The sequence below is a fragment of the Numida meleagris genome, chromosome 5 (genome assembly GCF_002078875.1).
Source record: "Numida meleagris isolate 19003 breed g44 Domestic line chromosome 5, NumMel1.0, whole genome shotgun sequence".
Taxonomy (NCBI): Eukaryota; Metazoa; Chordata; class Aves; order Galliformes; family Numididae; genus Numida; species Numida meleagris.
Window position 1 is genome coordinate 10,714,293 of NC_034413.1, and position 22,156 is coordinate 10,736,448.

Genomic DNA, 22,156 nt, shown 5'->3' on the forward strand with positions numbered 1-22,156 from the left:
GGCAGCTCTTAAAAGGTCTGTGAAATACCTATGTACATTTCCTGATTTCACTGGATTCAGGCAGTGCTTCCAGCATAGTACATGTGTACTGTGAACAGAAGTTCTGGAGACAAAAATCCACGAGTTGCTGCACCACCAGAGAAAGCAGAACTTCATTTAATCCTCACATCCACTTCTTCCACCAGACCCAGGTAATAGAATTTTCAAGTTTCTCATCCTTAAGAATTAAGATCACAACACTAAAGATACAGCTTTAAAAGTACATTTTATCAGTGGATTTATATATATAAAACTGTGTTTATACAGAGTAACTATTGCCTGTTTAATATCAGGGCTATTTATATTGAAGTTATATATTATTATAGGTTAAATACACAGTTGCTTTGGATCTAACTTCATCATTTGAAGAATGTAATTAAGTAATAGTCTCAATTGTAAGAAGCATATAATTACTGTATGGACTTGGAAAGTGGGTTAACATTGCACTGTAAATGGAAGAGTCTTTACTCCTCCTGATATTAACACTGAGCAAACACTTAAATTGGTGACAATTTTTCCTTTTCTCATTGCCTGACTTTGTCTTTAGAATGGAAAAATGAAGATTTCATAATCACAAGAGCTGTAAATTTGAGAGTTAGCGGGAAGACATTAACACCAAGTTCAACACATAAATCCAGCTTGCGAAATAGACCCAGGCTGCACTGATATCATGCACACCCTCCACATTTCAGGTTACTGTTCATATCCATAATTCCTCAAGTAGCTCCCCTTCTCTTCTGGTGATTCACACCTGGTAGGAATTGGTGGTCTCCCGATGGACCAGAAATTGAGCTCTGTCTCAACTGGCATCCTGGTTAGATATTGCCTCCAGTGTGGAGCAACCACTTCCCTAAACACCCTCCTGCTGCTAACAAAAATGCTGATAGAGACATGGCCTGAAGGTCACTGGGCTGAATGTCCATATCGCAGTTCTTCCTCCAAGCCAGCAGTTCTTGTCCCAGTGATTTCCATTCTCCAGGGTAACGGAACACAAATGACCGGTGACTGCTGCTTCAAGTGAGCACCGCTCAGCCATGAACAGCAGCTAATCACAGAATCGTGATTCTTCCTCATCCACAGTTAAGGATTAATTAAATTAAAATCTGTCTCCCACTTGTTTCATGACTATCCATTGACTTTGACAAAAACAAAACCAGTTGTAGAGAGTACATTTCAGCTTCCATGACACACAACCTGATTGCCTTGATTAAGTTAGCTAGGTATCTCATTCACTTATCAAATGAAAGATGAGATCCCTAGAACATAACATAACTGAAAAGCTGGGTCCAATAAGGAAACATTTCTATCTGCCCACTATCAAAAAATGCAGCAGCATAACACCAGCATGTCAGGTTTTATTTGTGGTTAAATAACAGGTGTTATAAATTGTGACAGAAAGGGATTATGCGAGAACAAATAAAATATCATTAACTGTAAAACATTTGTTTAAAACTATCTTTTCCTCACTGGTTATTGTAAGCTAATTTATAATTGAGTTTTGGCAACCACACCCCTCGGGTTTTCTTATCTCAGCTGCCTAGGACAGTTAAACATCCAGGTTTTGTGGAAAACACATTTTGCAGTTGTTTAGACTTGGTAGGGGGAGGGGTGGGCTGATGTGTCATACCTGGAAATAAATAGGAACAGTCAAAAATTCAAAACACCTTAACATATATTTGGGGAAAACAATGCTTGCAGCAAATATTTGCAATTCAAATCTTAGTAATTTTCTTCTCTTCCTCTGAAAAGTCCTTCCAGCATTTTTTAAAAGGATTAGTTATATATTAAAAGAGGCTTTCTCTACTGGGGTAAACCGTCTTTCAGCTATTTCTGACTCAATCATAAATCCATTTACCTTTCACAGGCTCTTTTGTAGTTCATTTTGCTGTGCTTGTTAATTAATAAACAAAATCTACTGCATTTAAGACAAGCTGTTTTTCTTTCATCCCTCGCATCTTTCACTTACTGCACTGAGACTTCGTCAACTGTGGAGTTAGTTGGAGAAGTCTGAAAAATGGTACAAAAGGAGTTCAGGAAAAAAGCCCTCAGGAAAGCCAGGATATTTAGGAGAAATCCTGGAAAATCTCCAATTAACTCAAACTGTGACAGTCCAGAGATGTCTGTATGCTATTGTCCAGCACTGGAACGACTTACAACATTAAAATGTTTCCATAAAAATTATGTCAAGAACAATTGTTTCCTTGCTAAAAAGCACAAAATATTTTTTACAATTGGAAAAACTCATAGGCACATGTGATCATTAAGCCTTCGACATCCCAAAATCCATGAACACATACCCAAAAGGTTCCAGATTTGGCTCCAGTAGCATGTTCTTGAAGGTTCGTTTCTGGAAAAAAAAGAATCCTTTCACATCTAACTTTCATATTCCTGCTTGTTATTTTCGGCAACAACCTCCTAAATTCAGAGGAAAAAAAAACAATGAGGTTTTAAAACTCTGAAAAAAGACACGTCCCTTTTGTTTTGATCTCATGTACCTGCATAAATGCCATCGTGTGTGGAAACACTAAAGATTTTCCCAGAAATCTATGAGAAAAGATCCCACTTTTAGTTTTCATTTTTCTTGCATTTTCAATTTACGCAGAATAAGATTAGCATCCCATATCTCGCTTTAAAAAGGTGATTCTGTTTTAACTCTTGTAGAATAGATCATTTCTTCTTGGTTTACATCAGCAGGAAGTGGGATCCTGAAAGCTTCTCATATTGGAAGATAGCATCAGCTGTTCCTGGATTGAGAACTTTTACCTTTCCCTTTATAGACGGAAAAAATAGTATTTGCAGCCTAATATTCCATGAAATGTTAGAGAGTGTGACCAGAGGAGGGCCATGAAGATCAGCAAAGGGCTGGAGCACCTCTCCTATGAAGACAGGCTGAGGAAGCAGGGCTCATTTAGACTGGAGAAGAGAAGGCCGTGGGCAGACCTCATAGCAGACTTTCAGTACCTGAAGGGAGCTTACAAGCAGGAGGGGAACTGACTTTGTACATGGGTAGACAGTGATAAAGGGGAATGGTTTTAAACTAAAAGATGGGAAATTTAGCTTCCTTTCTCAGAGGGTGGTGAGGCCCTGGCACTGCTGCCCAGAGAGGCTGGGGTGCCTCATCCCTGAAGGAGCTGAAGGCCAGGCTGCATGGGGCCCTGATCTGGTGAGGAACAGCCAGCCAATGGCAGGGGGTTGGAACTGGATGGGCTTTGATAAGGACCCCTCCAACCTAAACCATTCTATGAAAAAGCATATTTATAAGTATTTCCAGATTTTAAAAAATCTCAGTTAAATCACAGGGAAAAATTAAGTACCCCAAAGGTACAGAAATGTTGGCCGGGGCACAGAGCAGAGATCTACAGTGTTGCGCAGGGAAGTCTCCACTGTGCGAACATTAAAGCAGAATAAAAACATTCTCCTGAAAGTTAACAATTGAAACTGAATATGAATGCAAGTCTTCAGGGGGAGAAACAGCATCTGTAAGAAAGACCCCTGGCTTAAACAAGTGTACATGGCACACCTGTCACTGACAGCTCACCAACTTACATTTATTTTTCAAACCCCTCAGTCTTTTTCTGCCCACTTCACCCCCATGAGATTAGAAAAGTAAAAGAGAGAACTCTGGAAACACTGTCTTCAGAAAACTCATTTTTGCTAAAGAGACCTTGGCTGTCTTTCTGGATACAGAGATTTACAGCCATGCGAGGGCAAGAGCAGAAAGAAAGGTGCATCCCAGCAGCCACTCCAGGAAAATCCATTTATACAAATTGTCTCACACTTCACTCCAGCTCAGTCACTTGCAAATTACCCTCAAGAAGGAGAAAGCAGAACGCAAGAATATTTTAAAAGGATGGGAGGAGAAGGAGGTGAATATTTATGTATAAAAATTGTTTGCAGCTTTGATGGATTTGGAACTGGGGGATGAACATCTAAAATACTACAAGAGGTAACTGTGCAGCTCCCCTTTCACCCAGCAGGGGAATTGCTGAAGGTGTTGAGGAAGCAGCAGCACAAAGCACCACATCATTTGAACAGGATGTTTGGCATCTCTCCTGCTCTCAGACAGGCACACTGCTAATGGATAACATGGCTTCCCAGTGTACTGAAGTTATTATGAACAGCAGAATGGGTGAGCAAGGACTGTAGGATGTATCTAAGCCTTTCCTCACTTGATCAGCTAGAAGCAAAGCTGCAATGAGATTTTAGTTTTACAGCTCGAGGACTAATACCTTAGGAAGCAGCATTTTGACTCAACTGACACTTTTTGCATTGATTAACTGTTTGTTGCTTTTTTTGCTGACCTTCAAAACTATCTTCCTGCAAAATTTTCAGCCCAGAAGATTAGGCTATGGGGAAAAGTTACAATCCGTTTGAAGAGGAACCAGGTCCTCAAGTAGAGGATATCACTGATGCATCATGTTTTGAGCAGAGCCAGGCACAGGTGTCTGCAGGGGAGAAAGGAAGCATTGGATGGTGCCAGTCCCTGCTCACCTCCTTCTGACAGCTCCCAAGCAGCTAGAGAGCTGCATTCACTTCTGAGCAAAACAGAGTTTAACAGGGCTGTTGAGAGCCATGAGACTGCACTCCCATCATATTTACCCTTAAATAGAAGGAAGCAGTGCCAGGTCAAATAAATGCACAGCTGCTCTCTTTCCTTCACAGAGGTCACAAATGGCACTTTCATGCATTACCCCGTGGGTTTTATTTCCTTGGTGAGTAATACCAAGGGGCAGAAAAGGAATTATCACCTCCTCCAGATGTCCTTTGAGATCATTTTAGAGACAAGCAAATACCAGCCCCTAATATCATTCTTGTTGTCTTTGTCCACTACAAAGAACATAACTGGTAGGTTTGTTAAAACCTGACTGGATGGGGAGAAAGGGGTTGGAGGACCAGAGTAGGAGCAGCATTTAGCCCAACTCTCTATCAGATTTAGAACACAGACCATCTCATTTTCTTAGCTGTTCCACTAAAATGCATACTGTAAAGATGACATAAATACACATACAATGTGCCCATCTTCTGTGGAAGAGATTTCCAAATAAAGGGCACAGTTTACTGGCCAAATTACACCAGAAAGTCATATTTCAGACCTAGAGAGCCTTGCTAAAATCTCAACTATTGATTTAAGATGTGTTCACTAATATCATGTTATTAATTTTTCCCAGCTGTAAGCATTACAGATCTGGAAGGGAAACAAAAATTAATCTCATTTATTGCAAGACTCTCAATCTTATATTCAGCCAGGTAAGTCAGAATTAGTTACTGTATTATGAACTATTCATGCATTCAAATCTCCATTACCCCAGTATGGAAAATTTTACTGTTAATCAGTAAAAAGGCTGCTGAAAGGGACCACTCTGGCAACCAAAAAGGTGCTTGTACCTTTTTAGCGTATTCTCCACATATGATTTTTGTTTCGGGCAAATAAATGGAGCAGTAACAAGGGCTCTCCAGGTACCCCAGGCTGGAGTTGTGGGAAAGTGATGTAGCAGAAACAGCTTGTCTTGTAGAACTCGTGAAGAAAGCTGCAACGTGTTCCTCCCCTACTTACTGAGTATATACAGAGGTCATGTTTAATACCTGCTGCCCTTTTATGAACAGAGCCCTGGACCTCATCTGAGCTGAGGATGACTTTGCTACCTCTCTAACTTCTTCCTCCTCAGCCATTCAAGGTAGAAAAAACCCATTTCCAGCAGTTTCTGAAGCAGCAACCAGAGAATACAGCAGCAAGGAATGTTACTCAGATGCTTTTGCTTTGCTTGTGTCTCTAGCAAGTTTATCTTACTAGAAAACCTTTTAGTAAAATGAGAAATAAACTCTTTTCCTTGGGATCCTTCCCTTTATTGACCACAAGCATATACTAATGAATGCTAATAGGAATCGCATGTATACATAGTTGAACAACAGGACAAATATTTTAACAACTCATTGTACTTATACTAGCATAGATGTATATTTATATATATATACACACACTGCGAGTAGTTTTGTATGACAAGACAAGCTACCTGCAGTCTATTTCTTGACTAAAATTGTGGTCTTGTGTTTAAATAGACAGTATTTGGTCTGCTAACTATACTATTAGCAAGGAAGTTGGTTTTCTTTTTCCCCCTTTAAATTACCTAGATAAAAATCTCCCTATTACATTGCATGGTTAAAACATAACTCTGATCACTACAGTACCTTTGGCAAGTACCCAAAGAGACAAAACAGAATCCTTCTATCTGAAAATCGGCAATATCAAAGTCCCCCAGATTCCAAAAGTTCCTTACTTAGTGTGAAATGACAGCAACAGTTCTGAGGAAGGAAAAAAAACAGTCCTTGGCACAACACAAGAATTTTCTAACAGCTGGAATACAACTCAGAATTACAAAGAAAAGTCTTTAGAGCATTGGTTGGAAGATCAAACAGTATTTTGCAATACATTTACTGGAATGCTGATTCACCTCAAAGCTCCTTTTTTTATGAAGAGATATGAACAGAGTTTGTTCTCAGAAAAGTGATTTGGATGCAAAGGAGTTTTGAAAACTAACATCTTTCTACTCTCTAACTTGGTGATGAACTGAGCAGGGATCCACAGTCACCAAACCACATCACCCAAGGAAGAGGGCAAGGAGTAAACTGATCCCCCAACAAACTCAGTTTTGTAATGCTGAATTTATTAGTTGGCCTGGAAACAGACTTTCTACCTCCTTATCACCCCACTATCTTCTTGGGCTGCAAGAAAAGGCTACATCTCTTTCCACACTATGCCTCAAGAGGAAGACAACTTGAATTTAATTGTTGTATTAATATCCAAAAACACAGCCCAAGTAGAAAGAACAAAATCCCTTCTATCCCATCACTCAGCAATGGTGTTCTGCTCACAAAGAAGCAGAACTGCTTCTGACAGGTTCTTAGCAACATCAGGCAAAGTATTCACAGGTAGGCCAACAGTCATAAACAGAAAGAAAAACTGGACTCACCCCACTAGCAAAGGAACTGTCTAGCTACACAACACTTCTTCACAGGAAGCAGCCCACATCCAAGAGATACCCTTCCTCAGTGCCCGGCCCTTATATGAGCCCAGGGGGGCTCCACTGTGGGTCCACCCCTTCTAGTCATGTGGGGAAAACAGGTGCAAACAGTTTGCCTGTGCTCTGTGGGCCAGTCACGCCCCTTCCCCAGGTGCTCAATCACCAGTTCAGGACATGACCTAATGGTTCCCCTACAGATTGCCATATTGATCTATCTCTTTCCTTTAGATTGGCTGTGCCACCTGTGAAACACAAATAAACAAGAACCAGAGGGTGCAGCCTACTTGGAACAGAGGAGAAGCTATTTAAGATCAATAAAATGAGAGTATTTGGTTGCTATGCACTGGAAAACAGGATGGCAGAGGGGAAAACATTTTAAGAAAATATACATCTTTACCTTGTAAAAGATTCTGCAACATAATCTCCAGAGAAATCTCTGCCAAGGCCTGATGCACAAGGGCAGGAATGCACCACAGCTCCATGATGTCTTTAAGAAGTGGAGGGCGGAGGAGGAGGGAAGTTACTTGAGGAAATGTGTTAAGCAATGCAGCTTGTTATGTAGAGCAAACCCTCATGAAGTCCTCCATGGTATGAAGGGTGAAGCCATGGCAAAGTCAAGGAAGCTTCTGCCCTCTCTGGGCCAATTCTACACCTACTGAGAATCAGTTTTGCACCCAACTCTGATAGTGGGTTTTCTTCCCACGTCTCAATTAACAAAACTCAGGAAAAGCCTCCTGGTGCTCAGCCCGGTCCTGCCCCACTGTCTGACAAGGGGAGGTGAAGCACAGTCACACCGATTGCAGGAAGACACACCCCCAAAGGAAGCTAAACTGGTACTTCAGTCATGATAAGAAACATATTCTGGTCAGCCAGATAAAAATACTGCTGCAAAATAATGGACTCCTGCTGGTTCCCAAGTGCAGAAGCCTTTATACTTAAAATAAGAAGCACTGGTTCCGTACAAAAAGCCTTTGTTCCCAGAACTTGTTGGGATTTTGTGCTGAAAACAGTCTGGGTTTCATTGTGCAACAAATTCTGTATCTATACAATCTTGCACAAACCAGACTGAGGCATTCTTTCAGATTTTAGGAACAGGAAATCTTAAAGACTTTTCAAGAATTATTCAGGCCTCAGGTCTAAAATCTGCCATCTCTGAAGAGTGACAGGTACTTTCAGACTGAATTAGAGAACACTTTATTGATTTACTTTTAAGGAGTACATCATTCATTTTCATTCGAGATCCAACTGCAATATCTGAAACCTCTGTAACTCCATTCCTTCTTCTTACTTCTAATCCCATCCTCCTGATCCCTGTCACTTCCAGGACAGCCAAAAAGGAGTGGAACTTAGATCAGTAGAAAGCACTCCTGCATTCAGCAAAAATGTGGTGCATTGTTTTGCTTCCAGTAAACAGACACGGTCTGTTTTGCTTCAATATATAGGACTGTTCTTTTCACTGGAATGAAGGTGCTGATAATTGGCCCAGTGTGTTTCCTTCAGGCATCTGTTCAGCTAATTAGCGCTCAGGCTTACAGTCCTGCAATTTTCCCCTACTTTGTGAGGGACGCTGGAAAAAAAATCAGTAATCAAAACTTTTGTTTGTTTTTAATGTAATGATGGTCGTGAAAAACTCTTTATTGTTTGATTATTTTCTGGTCAAACCATCCACAGAATTAGGATTGCTAAATTTTAATTTTGCAGCAGCTTATAGCTGAATGAAAATTTTAATTGGTTGCTGGGTGTTCAAAGCAATAGATTAATCTTTGTGAATCATCCTAACTGGCAGGTTTTAGTGATCCAAGTAATTTACTTACATAATTTATTTCTCTGTGTGTGAAGAAAGAGTCCATATAAATGCCATTATGTGAAATTTCCATGTAGCACAATAATTGCAGGCAAACTTCTGCCTTCAGAAATTGATCTTTTTGAAGATTTGGGATCACTACAGCACACTTTTGAATAAAACCCTGTATTTCCTCCTTCTTTAACAAAATGAACTTTAACATCAAGCACAGTTCTTAAGATAACACAGACTGAATTTTGAACACAAGAATAATTTTATCTGAAGAAAGAACAACAAAAGCTCAGGTCAGAGTTTAGTCTGTTCCAAAGCCCTCTCTTTCACATTCCCATTTAACAGGAGGCACTGTACATGTTCAGCAGCGAGAGATGGCACCTCTGCTTTGGGACGGCACAGCCTATTACAGTTGGGTTGCACATGACAGACCCTGAAGCCCTTGGGCTTAGTCATAGTGAAAGACATAGGATTTGTATCACCAATCCTATAGCACCAGCACCCCAACCATGTAGTCACTGTGAGAATCGTGCTGCCTCTGTATTTCTGACTCCTCAGTCTCAAAGGTGATGAAAAACTCATGAAACCAAGCATTGGGAGTAATTAGCTGATTATTGTATTGGTGATATTCTGCTATTACCTCTCCTCCCTCTCCCCAGGTCTTTGTTGTTAAAATGCTTTTGGCGTGCATTGCTGAACCCCTGGAGGAAGAGGGGCCAGGATGGATGTCTTCTCACCTGATGCAAGCAACTGAGAAGGAAACTACATATGGCAAAAGCTGATTTGGCTAAGCATGAATCCTTTATTACATAAATCAACTTGGTGTTGTTTATGCACCGAGTAAAAAAGATCACTTACAGATTTTATTTGTCTAACTGCACATTTTATTCTGCTTAGTGACTAGCAATCTGGGGACCTTACATGTACTTTGTAAATCTAGAGCTGGGAGTGGGAGAGGGAACATCTATTTCTCCCTCCACTCCTTGCAAGTACATTCATCAGAGCATCTCCATCGCTTGTGGATTTCATTACTGCTGGTGAGGATGTATTAACCATCCACTTTGAGCGTATTGCTTCGGGGATTTTCTGATGGAAAGAGTTTTACATCTCATCCTACCTAAGGAATTAATGAACCCAGACTCAAAAATTCATTTATGGTCCTAAATCCAGAATTTAAAAAATTAGCAGAGAACTAAAAACACAGCCTTCCAAAGCTGAAAAATTTACTTAGAGCTCCCCATAATTTAAAAGGTTAATTTGCTCCAAACACCAAAATCTGACCTTCAATTGCATCCCATTCATGGAGTTGAATGTATAGCAAGACACTACTTTCAATTGTTTTCTTAGTAATGATTAATCTTCCTTTTAAATGAACGCATTAAAAATGCTTTTTTGTCTTTCAAAACAAACCCTTAGCAAATCTGGTTGCTATCCTGAAAAGCAGCACTCATGCGATAAGTATTCCTGAGTTCTCGGCTCTGCTCGAAGTCGCAGCTACCATCTAGGTAAGTGATAAACAGAGCCCCTAGAAAAAATAAATAAAGAAAAACCCTTGGCAGGTAGAAGTGAATCAAGAAGCTGTTCTCAAATTATATCAGAGCAGATTTACAAAATGCCCAGCTGCCATCAGCTTCCAGCAATTGCAAATGCAACATCTGGTCACCTATTTCCAGGCTTAATTGGGAGTCACTGGGGGTGCTGAGAGCTTGTTGTAAAGACCTTTTTTTAAAGTTTGGTCGGTATTTCCACTTAAAAACAGCTATGTTTCCTCGCAAAGCTAGCATTTGCATTCTGTCGAGTAGGTGGAATGCCAATCTCTTTCCAGTTCATCTTGCAGAGTCCTCTAGACAAATCCTATGTGAATTTTAAGGCTGTGCTTTTTGCCAGTGTTTACGAGGCAGGAGGCTGTCACTGCATTTTATACCGCACCTAATCAATGCTCAGGGAAGAATTAAAGTGGTTATAGTTTGCTATTAAAAAGACATGGGTGGCTAAATAACTTTGATCTTGAAGTCTGCTTATCCCTGGCAGGGAATAGCATTAAAAATATCCTGCCTTGGAATTTCTAACTATATTTTTCAGAGTGTCTGAGCTTGCATCTTCCTCTCCCCACCTGATCAGAACCAGCACTGTCAAGCAGTGGAGATGAAAGAACATGACTTCCTAGAGAAGCTTACAGTGATGCAAGCAGAATTTTGTGGGATAGCTTCATTTAAACAAGTTTCAAGCTGTGTGCACAATGCAAATCAATAGCATTATGGTAGGAAACACCCAAATGCAGATTAATCCTTCTGCCTTGAAAATACCAAAAAATGAGCTGTGGCATCCATTCCTCCCAACACAAGGCAACTGTTGGAGTAGTCACAGCCCAGAACAGTCCCACTGACTTCATTTGTGCTCTGGCTCTTGGCTGGAAGCAGCAGGGTCCGGCCATTACAACAGTGCACATCAGTCAAACCAGGGAATTACACACGTAGCCCAGGCAAGGTAGAACACAGGCAGTTTACAACAGGCGTTTTGTGTTGTCAAGCCTATTTGTCAAGAGCTCCTCTGATCTCCCCATGCTGCAGTAAAATCCACCTTTTGGTCACATCCAGCTGGCCCAGTATTCCAGGAGGGCACCGGGAGGTGTACAAGGCTTCAAGGCAGGGGAGGAAGGGAGGGATCAGAGAGGGAACAAGTGGCTAAAGGTAGAAGATAATTCCTTTTGACTTGCCTTATCTTCCCTTCCTACCTACCTTCAGCTCCGACAGCCAGGATTCAGTTAAGCCTTGTAGAGTGGTTATTATTATTAACTTTATCACTCCGGCTTTTCAAATGCCAAGCACAGGATAAAAGTAATTAATGATGCTTATAAAAGATACACATAGTCAGAAACTTGTATTAGCTGCATAATCAGCACTTTAAAGGTACACACTAGTTCTTTTTGTGGACAGTAAGCTACACTGAAAAAGTGCATAAGAAGAGAAAACATTTTTTTGAATCCCCGTTCCCTAATTTGTAGTCACATACTAATATTGCATAAAGACTCAGGGGGTAACCTTTTTTACATGCAATCTATACGTTTTTGGGGGTAATTTCTTTTTCCAGCACAGTACAGTGTTACAGCTCTTAAAAAGACCAAGACAAAACAACAGACTGGTAAACATTTTGCTTGAGAGCATGTTAAGTCTGGTCAGGAATCAGACTAAGCATGCTATTAAGAGAAATTTGTCAGGGCTGCTAAAAGCAGGAGTGATTTCAGCCAGCAGCTCTCAAACTGGGCAACATGTGGCCTCGTCCACCAGCCATCTGGCCACCCAGCAACTGGCTGGACACTGCCACAGCAGCCTGGCATTTATTGGTATGAGCCACGCAAGCACCTGATACCAAGTCCCAGCTCCGGCAGTAGCAGGTAACCCATTCCTGCCGAAATAGCAGCTTGCAAATCTACACAGTAATAAGCAGTCATGAATATTTCCTTTGACTGATCCTGTGATATGATAGCATTCACTGCTTTGGGTGTAATGTGACAGTAGAGGCAGAACAGGAGGCTGACATGTCAGATATACCCAGTGAACATCTGAATAACTAAAGAGACAGCTCCTCACTGCTCAGATCATCCTTTGGAAATGAAAACAGTCTTCTCTGTTTAGTCCATGTTATCTTCTAAGCTAGGTGACAACAAGTGAATTAAACATCAAGGTAACGAATAGCCACTAATTGTGCCAGATATGGTACTAGTTCAGCAAGGTGCTATATCCAACTGCATCACTACTGGGTGTGCAGTTCCTGAAAGAAGTATTAGCAAACACTGTGGGCTTTTTTTCAGCAAAGCTTTCTTTTTCTATCATAGTGCTATGACCATGTTTCCACAGCATTTTATCACCTTTGTCATCTTTATTATGCTGCCAGCACTTACACTCTGTGGCTAAGAGATTTGATACGCAAGAGCACATTAGCCTCTGACACAGAATTGTACCTACAAGCCAATACAGGCTGCAATGTTCCTCTGGTATTAGGTGGCACGGGTAGGATTTTACCCTCTCACCTGTATGGAAGTGAGGGACACATTGATCTTGAAAGTGTAACTTCCACAGTGGGAGAACCAGCAGCAGCATGGAAGAAGCTGACACAGCTCCAGAGGGTAAGTCAAAGCAGCAAGCATACTGCACACAGCAAGCAACATTTAAACAGCTTTTGTGAAAATAGCTGCAGTTTCAGCCACCACATCAACTGAATGGCCCCCCACACAGCCCTAAAACGCATGAAGAAAATGCTTTTCTTGGAGTGTGCCAAGAAAAGAAATGAAACACCTATCAGAGCGAGGGTGCATCCTCCTTAGCAGTTTAATGTGCAGCATCAGTGCTTTTCTGACACAAAGCTCCATAGGGCCTACTCTTGATACCATGGAGGCTGTGCTTTGGTATTCCCCCAGCTGGACCTTCCCCAGAGAAGGCAAAGTTGAGATGGCATACCAGGTAACCTGCCAGTCAGAGGCAAAGATGGATGCAATACCCCAAACCCCAATTCACAAATCAGGCTTTGAAAGAAGATCAGCGGCATAGCCCTAAGTGACAAAAATGATGACAAGGCATGATGAGTCCTTGAACCATACTGCTCTGCTCTCCAGCACGACTCACTCAGAGAAATTGCTTGCTATTGCAAATATGCTCTGGTGATCCTAAAGGAATATATTTCACAGATGTTTCATGAAGGTGCAGACAGGACTCCCGACTGCTATTCCAAGAGCTGGATCTCCATTGCATCCCTCCAGCATTCTCCCTACTACACTGATTCCCCTGGATTAATGTTTCTGTTAACGTCTTTTGTTGAGTCACGTACATTTCTGGGAAAGAGCTTCTTACTCTGTCTGTCAAGCTAGGCAGTACAGATTTGCATTCTAGGATATTAAAAATACAGTGTAACTGGGAGACCTGAAGACCTACGTTATATAGCAGTGCATCATTCCTCCATCAAGTAATGCTGTCTACCTCTGCATGCTGGCACTGCTGCTCAGAAGAATGGATCTTAGAGACAAACATCTGAATTCCAGAGCTTCTCATGGAAATTCTGTGATTCTATTTGCATCAGATTAGAGCACTGGGAGTGATAAGATACATTCTGCCTCTTAAGCCAGCCTCTTCGACAACCTTTTTATTCTCAGAACAATGTCAGATTTATTTTCATTCTCCCCCCACCCCTTACTGCCTAAAAACAAGATTTCCATGATTCTTTCCTATGCCCTAGCAAGACTAATATTGCCTTTCTCCACCTGCACTAGATTCTTTACATCACTGCTCAATGCATGCAGCCAGATTTCAAAGAAAGCAGAATATATAGCATGTTAAGTTTATGAAGAAACAGCTCCTAAGCTTAGAGTTTATATAATAATGGGCTTATTCTTTAAAATAAACATTGAAGACAACAGCAAAATCCTGTCTTTATTTTAGCAGAAGGAGGAAGTGGATGTAGATCCTCCACGTAGAACAGAGAAAAACTGATTTGGAAAATCTCTAGAGTCCTGCCTTGTACCTCTTAGAGGAAGTTTGGGACACATTAAATCTTTCCTTTCATGGTACTGCTGGAAAATGTAGCTCAGCCTCCCTATTCACACTGTATTTTATTCGCTCTTATTCCTGTCTGAAAGTTAATATGTTTACATACATTTATTGTTCCAAGAAAGTCAGCAGGTACTAATGCTAACTCTGAATTTGATCACATAGCTGAAAAGGAAACAGGCTAAGTATTTACATAGCTATATTTCTGCAACACCTGTGAAATTTAATTAAAAATTAGGGGGCTCTTCTCTGCAGAAGATCTATTATTCACCTTTACTCAGCATAACCCCATAGAACTGTGATACTGGAAAGGCTGGACAGATACAGGCAGTAATAAACTACTACAGAAATACACTACTTCAAATCTAGAAATGACCACCACCACTTAAAATTTACAGGTTCTTGCTGTCACATATAGCTTTGCTTATGGCCTTCCATCCTGCCATTTCTTCCAGGCTTTTCCTGCTAAAGGGCTAAGCAGGTAGTTAGCAAGGGAAGCTTCGCTTCAGGACAGCTTGTTGTTCAGTCAGGATGGAAATTACAGCAGCTTGGATGGCAGTATAAAGATATAAAGGGAACATTTTAGGATTTGTTGATTCTTGCATTGTAAAAGGTATTGATCATGGGTTGTGGAACAGGAAATCATGATTCAAATACAATGAGTATAATGTCAAGTGCAATTCTCCTGGAGAAAATCTAGAGGACTGTATAGAAAAGCTATTTTCTTGTAGCAGCTTGCTTTTTAACTCCTCCAAAATCAACTGCTATGCTAGGAATAGCATGAACATTGTTTTTCTGAGCCCTCAATTGGACAGCATGCCTATTATTTTTAACTCCTCTTCCCAATTCTCTTATATGTTTACCTGCTGAAAATGTTGTTAAAGGTGAATACACAAATTGATCCAATCAGCCTTCTAAAGGATACATCTCACCTTGCAAATATATTCTTATTATAATAGCACCAAATAACTTCCCTCCACACAGGAAAGAATGGCTCCTATTTCAAGTTGAGCTGTGGCAAGCTATCTATATCTTGTACAGCTGACCTGCACATATGATGTCTGTGAGGAATCAACTATTCTAAAAGAAAACTATAATCCAGTCAACTTCCTGATGCTCTTAGCTTTTTTTCCTACTTAAAATGCAGCACCCCAAAAATATACATTTTATGTGGAGTAGTCAACAAGTATCTGTGAGTTGGTCCTCACAGAAGGAGATGGGACATTTTCTGCTTTGCATAGACAGGAAAGTTAAGGTAAAATAAAAGTTAAAAAGCTATAAATGAGAACATAAAGAACCAAACTTTAGCTGTAAGACAAATAGAAATAACACTCCTTGAGACAACTTTCCAAATATCTGTTAAAAAAAAATCCCATTTTTAGGAGGAAATTATTCTAGCTCCTTAGTTAAGACTGGGGATATATAAACTACCTCACTGCACAGTACTTTTACAGTCATGATTCTTAAGGTAACCCATGTATTTTCAAATACTTACAGGTACTGAATAGCATTAGAACTGTTCATAAATCTCTGAAGTAGAAACTCCTTCAATAAACAGTAAGTGATCAAATATTCCCCCAGTGTAGCATAAGAGCACGTACATCCCTCTGCATAAATATTTCTTGCCCAACAAATCCATGTTCTTACCTTTGCCTATCTCCTTTGCATTAGAAGCAACTTCTGTAATACATATAAATCTTTCAGCCTAGAAGTATGACCTCACACCTTCCTTTTTTTCCCCCTCAGCTGCCACCCTACCCAAACCAAAAAAATAAGTACTTCAGTAAGCTTGAACCTGAAATGTGTAGCCTCCCAGTTCCCAGAATGCTCTGGAAGTCAAGCTTAGGGAACCTGTGTAAGTCTCCTTTCTAGACAGCGGAATTTCTTCTTGCTCAAGCATTTTTTCTGTGTTGAAATGGAAAGCACTGTTTAGGTGAAGGGTATGTGCTATCGGAGAGTTCAGGTTAGCTAATTTTTTAGCTTCCTCTAAATCTTGATTCTTGCAGTTAATATTTTAGCAAAAAATCTCTGAAGATATTGAGCTAGAAAAGGACCAATAATTGTTTGGTATTGTTGTTATAAGATATTAGAACAGTTCAGAAAACCTCAGTCTTGACTTGAGGGTACCAAGTCATTTCACCAGTACACACTAATGTACTTTGAAATTCTTAAGTTTTAGGCTGGAAACTACATCTCTACTTGAAATTTCATTGGAAAGATCTTTTATCTAGAAGTAGGCCAATCTATAGCTTTAACCCTATAAACTATTGATGCTCTGTATTCTCCTAGAGATATGTGTATTGCTGTATCAAAGGTAATCCAGGCTTCTTACAGTTTACTGTAAAGAGGGTACAGATATTTGTAATGAAGTTTTACCTGCAGTAGCTTAAGAACTTTTTTCTATTTTAGCTTGGAAAAAAAAAAAAAAGCTTCTATGTTTAGGGAATGGAAGTCTTCATTATTTCTAGTAGTCATTCTCATTGGGTTTGCTCTTTTCCTACAGGATTTATTCCACAAGAACCACCTCAGGAAACTTTACCAGGAATACTGCATCCTGGGGGAGGTTTAAGGACTGCTTCTCAAGCCTCAGTTCATCACCAGAACACAATCTGAAATGATTTTCAGAGCCTTTTTACTCTTGCTGGCATCAGGGTGCACCTGGCAGAATTTTGTGAATCTTCATTCTATTTCCTGCATTTTTTTTTTTAGCTTCAAGGGTCTGAGGGAATATTGTGAAAGAGGGAGATTGGGTAATATCCATTTCATAAGTAGGCAGTCATCCTCATTTTCTCTTTGAAAGTTTTTTTGAACTCAAAGTTTCCTGTTCTTCATTTTGTGTGCTTAGCATGGCAAAGGTCCAAATAACCCTTTTTTCCATTTTCATGACTTCTACATAGACAAAATTTCTGTGCAGAGAGGAAGAAAATGAGAATGCAACCCCTATTACTCTTGATCTCTTTCACAGTGCTGCATTTCCTTTGAACGATTTATTTGGAGGAATGGAAGGCAAGACTGACAGACAGATCCAGAGCCTATTGTAATTGTGGTGGCTTTGAACAGACATCACGATAGACTACACTTGTATCTTTATTAGCAATAATAGCTTAGGCATCATTAGCAAGCACTCACTGGGAACAGGAGTTCTCAGTAGCCTGTAGTGGATTAGCCTGAAGGAACATAAAATACTGTACCTGCCTCCCACATATGGTGTGATGCTTAATAAATATTTACAAAGCAGTTGAAGATTCTGGCAGGAAAGGGACTATCACAAAGGTGAAATACTATCATCAGTCTAATGTGCTAAAAATATTCATTTCTTTGCCTCTGATAAAGCCTCTTGTTAACAAGCTATTTCACAAATGTCTCAATGATTTCAGTGTAAAATGATTCATTGCCATGCTTGCAATGAAGACGATATCCATATGTTCTTAAAGAAAGCAGACCTTACTCAAGGAGTGATCTTTGGCAAGGTTCATGAGTTCTGCTGTTAATTTAACAATTCTTTCTTTTTCTGCTAAATCTACTTGCCAAAATAAAATAAGACACATCAGGTACTGTTTTAAAGTACTTTAATTCTGTGTCTTGACTGTTTGGGGTAAAGTAACTTCAACTGTCCTGCAGTTTTAATGCAATTAAAATTAATATGTAGATGATACATATATTAACTTGCAAAATCTTGAAAGCCTGACATGTTGAGCTGGCTACAAAAAATAGAGAATATATTGCCCTTAACTGTTTTACTGTATGTATTTAGATTTAGAGCTAAATCCAAAATCTTTACATGGGAAAGAACATGTGAAATCTGAGCCTCAAAGGCCAAATGGACATCTCCAGCAACAGTTCAAGTGCATGATATATCTAGCCCTCTAAGGGCTCGATTAAAAATCTCCATCTAAGAAACTCGTAATTTCAAAGAAAGTCATGAGAGGATGGTTGACTGCATGTGCCTCAGTCCAAACCTCAAAAATGTCAGCACTAGGGAGAGCTTGAAAAAGGGATGCTAGGTTGGTCTGTAATGGATAAATCAGTGAGCTGGCATTCAGCAAACCAGTGGTGAAATTATGTCACGGTTTATTTGAGTTCAGTGAGTTTATTAGTTACAGAATCAATTCAGACAGGCAGATTTAGTCCCTGTAGGTGTAGTTTAATGTCTTTGTACCTTCCACTACCTTTTACCTACAGATTTGGAAAGGTATGGAACCAGAAAGTCATAAACCTGGGAAGGATGCAATATTAAGTAAAATACAGAATAAAACCTAATGTTGTTAATTGTTTAGCATTATATTATTTGGAATAAATTTTGACTCTGAACATATCAGAAAATCGTTGGATACCATTTTTAAACTCTCTTGTGGGAGCCTTTTGCTGTAATAATCCTATATGTAATTAAGTTAATTTGCTGAATTTGGAACTTCAGTATCATAAGCCTGTAAGCAAAAAAATATAACAAGGCAAGAACATATAAAGCTCAAACCCAGAATTTCAGTAAAGCTCTAGCATACAAGAGAATACTTTCAGTTCTGTCTGCTTTGCAGCTGCAAAACCAATACTGTGCTGAATCTCTGCAGAGCTTATGAGGGTAAAAAGAATTGAAGATATAGCAGCTGTAAAGCTTAACAAGTGCACAGCTCTTCTGAGGAAGGATCTTCTCTGATAGTCTCATCCAACATGATTCAGGAGATCAATTTACAGCACTAACAACTGGCTGATGTTTTTACTTGTTCTATATCAGACTGAACTTCAGTTGTCACAGCTGATATTTCTTCCAAACACTTCTTATTATTGGCATACTGTCAAATAATTTTAATTGACCATTTACCCTGAAAAACACTGAAAACATTCTTTGCATTGGTCTGAGTCTCAGCTGGTACAAATAGCTGCAGCTCCACTAATGTTAATATAGATATGATGAGCAATACCAACTAGGGATTGACTTCCTTAATGTTATATCCCACTGCACTCCTGCAGTTTGCTAAACCATGTTTAATGTCCTGCCACAGCCCATTGCAATAACTGTGAATATTGGCCAGTTTCAGAATACTGCAAATGTATTATTTATATCACCAAATGTTTTTTATAAAATACAAAGCAAATTGTACAGACAACCTCCATTATTTCCTTGTGGCTGGAAGGCAAATCTCTCACTTTCTTTTAACAGAATATAGCTTCGATTGATTTATAGCTTTGCAAATCATTCCTTGTGTGATTGTTGAATTCACTGTCCAACAGGGACTAGAGAAGCTGTGTGTTTTGGCAAGTGCTATTCATCTTCTATGCTTCAGTCCCCTTGTTTCGTCATTCTGATGTCTGTATACTACAGTAGCAATGATCACTGTAGCTGAACATGAGGCTGAGACTAGCAGTCTCTTCTCATACATGTTAAAACACGGATTTTTATACATTTTTTTGAGCCTCTGGGAATCTGTAAACCCCATGAAGAAAACACTCAGCCCTTCTGCCTGAGATGCAGGATGGTGTCATTCCTCTAAGAGTTTGGGGCTGGAAGTGTACATTCAGTTTAGTTTTCCTGGCAGTTCTGCAACCAGATAGTAGCTTTACTCATTGCAAGCAGTTTATCTCCTTTTGGGCTAAACTAGGGGTGTAAAATTTGACAACTGTAGTGGTGGAAAACTTTTCAGCCTGAATTACTGTCAATTGCACTCAGCTGTTCACTTTTTGAACACAGAAAATACTAAGAAGCAATTGGCTTCTATGGACTTGTAAATATGACGATATACCATCAATTAAAAAAAAGTAAAATACATGAGCTTTAGGGAATGATACTTTCCTTGAATGCACACTGAAACTAGGTTTGAGAAGTTTGGTGTACATATTCAGGTGAGCGCTCTAAGACCCTAGAGTTCTTGATGTATAGCTCTAAAAGTTCTTACTTTAACTCCAGATGGGAAAGAAAAGACGAAATCAACCCTTGAGGAGCGCAATCAGTACTTACAGTATAAAGCATAAGGAAATCAAAAGGCAGATCAGGGCTTGGTGGAAGAACTGCAGCACAGAGGAAAGTTCCAAAATGCCTTTTACTAAGTTCCTATATCTTGTCTGGATACTCAGCAGAGACATACGTTGTGATCTTGTAGTAGAAAAGCTAGAGATGCTTTGACTGATGCAGTGATTCTTTGGAAAGGATTTGCTCCAAATGACAAACTTGCTAATATAAGGTAATATTGGAGCAGCATAGATCCCATGACATTTGAACTGAAAGATGATTTGGAAAACACGGAGAGCACTTTCACTATGCATAAGAAACAGGTAGTTGTTACTGATCTTTTGAATGACACATGAATGTATAGTTCACTGAGATTAAATAGCATCATTCTGCATACCTTGTTCAATAGTTAAACCACTGTCGTTTCAGAAAAATCAGAGTTTTTTTATTGTGTGGCAGCTAAATACTTGTATTTCACACTAGGGAGGAATTAATGTTAATATCTTCCTAAAATTAAAGTTATTTTAGATCAAATGCTGGGAATAATAGTAGAATAGTAATATTTTAAAATTGAAATCCTGCTGCTTTGTGTTAAGGTATGATCACGAAACACTATGTGAACAGTTTAAATAATTTGTGTGGGTTAATGCATTTACCTGCACTTCTTAGCTGTGACAACTTCAGTCAGACACTATGAACTTCAGAACTAGACATGAATGGCACTAAAACTCCAGTTAACCACCCACAAACAGAAGAGAATTGCTTCTTGAACACAGCATAGTTATTTTTCCTGTTTTTGCTTTCAGTCAGTGTGAGAGAGAGTCAGCTCTGCTTTTTGCTTCTTTGCTGCAAAGATTCATTTTAGCTGTTTTACAATATGGGGTCTGGTGAGCCTGAGCTGGCTTCCCTGGACGTGATCACAGCACCCCAGTTTGATGGTAAAAGGAAGGAAATCTGTTTGATAGGTTTACTTTCCTCTTTTTTTTTCTTTTTGGAGGGGATGTGAGTCTTCCATTTTATGACTTGTAGAAAGAATGTGGATGAAATGTCCACTTGAGAGGGTTTCCACCTTGCAAGGGAAAGATCATATGTTCCTGTAACAATCCCTTGATAAGAGAGCAAGGCATGAGGGTTGCTATTATCTACATGCTGGATTTCTAGAGACCTTGCAGACAAATGGAGGGTAGTCCAGAGGGGAACAGCAGAAAAATGATAAAAGACTTGGAAAATGGAAATTGCCAGAGTGATAAAGAGGATTGACCATCTAGCACTTAGAGAAGACATAACTGTCTATACATACATAAAGGGATATTATAAAGAGAACAGGGACCAATTATTCTCTCTAGTCTTGTTCTGCCCTTGATGACTAATGGATTTAGGATGTTGCAGGGAAACTGCCAGTTTAACATTAGAAAATACTTTGGGTAGGAGAACAGTTAGAACAATGAATGATGCTGTTAAGGGGAGTTGGGTAGGATTTCTATCATTGAACTTGACATCCATCTGAGCTAATGAATCTTACCGTGCCTTAAACTCTACCAAAACGAAAAGTCCTTGGTCTTGAAAACCTGAATGCAAAAAGGTAACTCTGATAAAGCCAGAAATCTTTTCTTGAATAAGAGCAGCCCGTATAGTGTCACGAACTTCCATGAATCTTTAACAGGTGATAAAATGCAGCAGCCTCCTACCCAAAGGTGCAAATTCACAGGTAATTGTTTTTCACATAAGTTGGAAGGCATGATAAAAATATGGGTTTTGCCTGACAAAATCCACATATGTTTGGTTCTTGCTCGTGAAAAAAGCTGATACAATAAAACAT

At 39.6% G+C, this 22,156-nt stretch overlaps 1 long non-coding RNA gene across 1 annotated transcript; it reads right to left on the minus strand.

Moving 5' to 3' along the window:
* Positions 225-7,094, minus strand: LOC110400490. Its single transcript, XR_002439887.1, has 3 exons — positions 7,008-7,094; positions 2,337-2,386; positions 225-1,666 (listed from the first exon to the last, which is right to left on the minus strand). It is a non-coding gene; the product is annotated as an uncharacterized LOC110400490 (long non-coding RNA).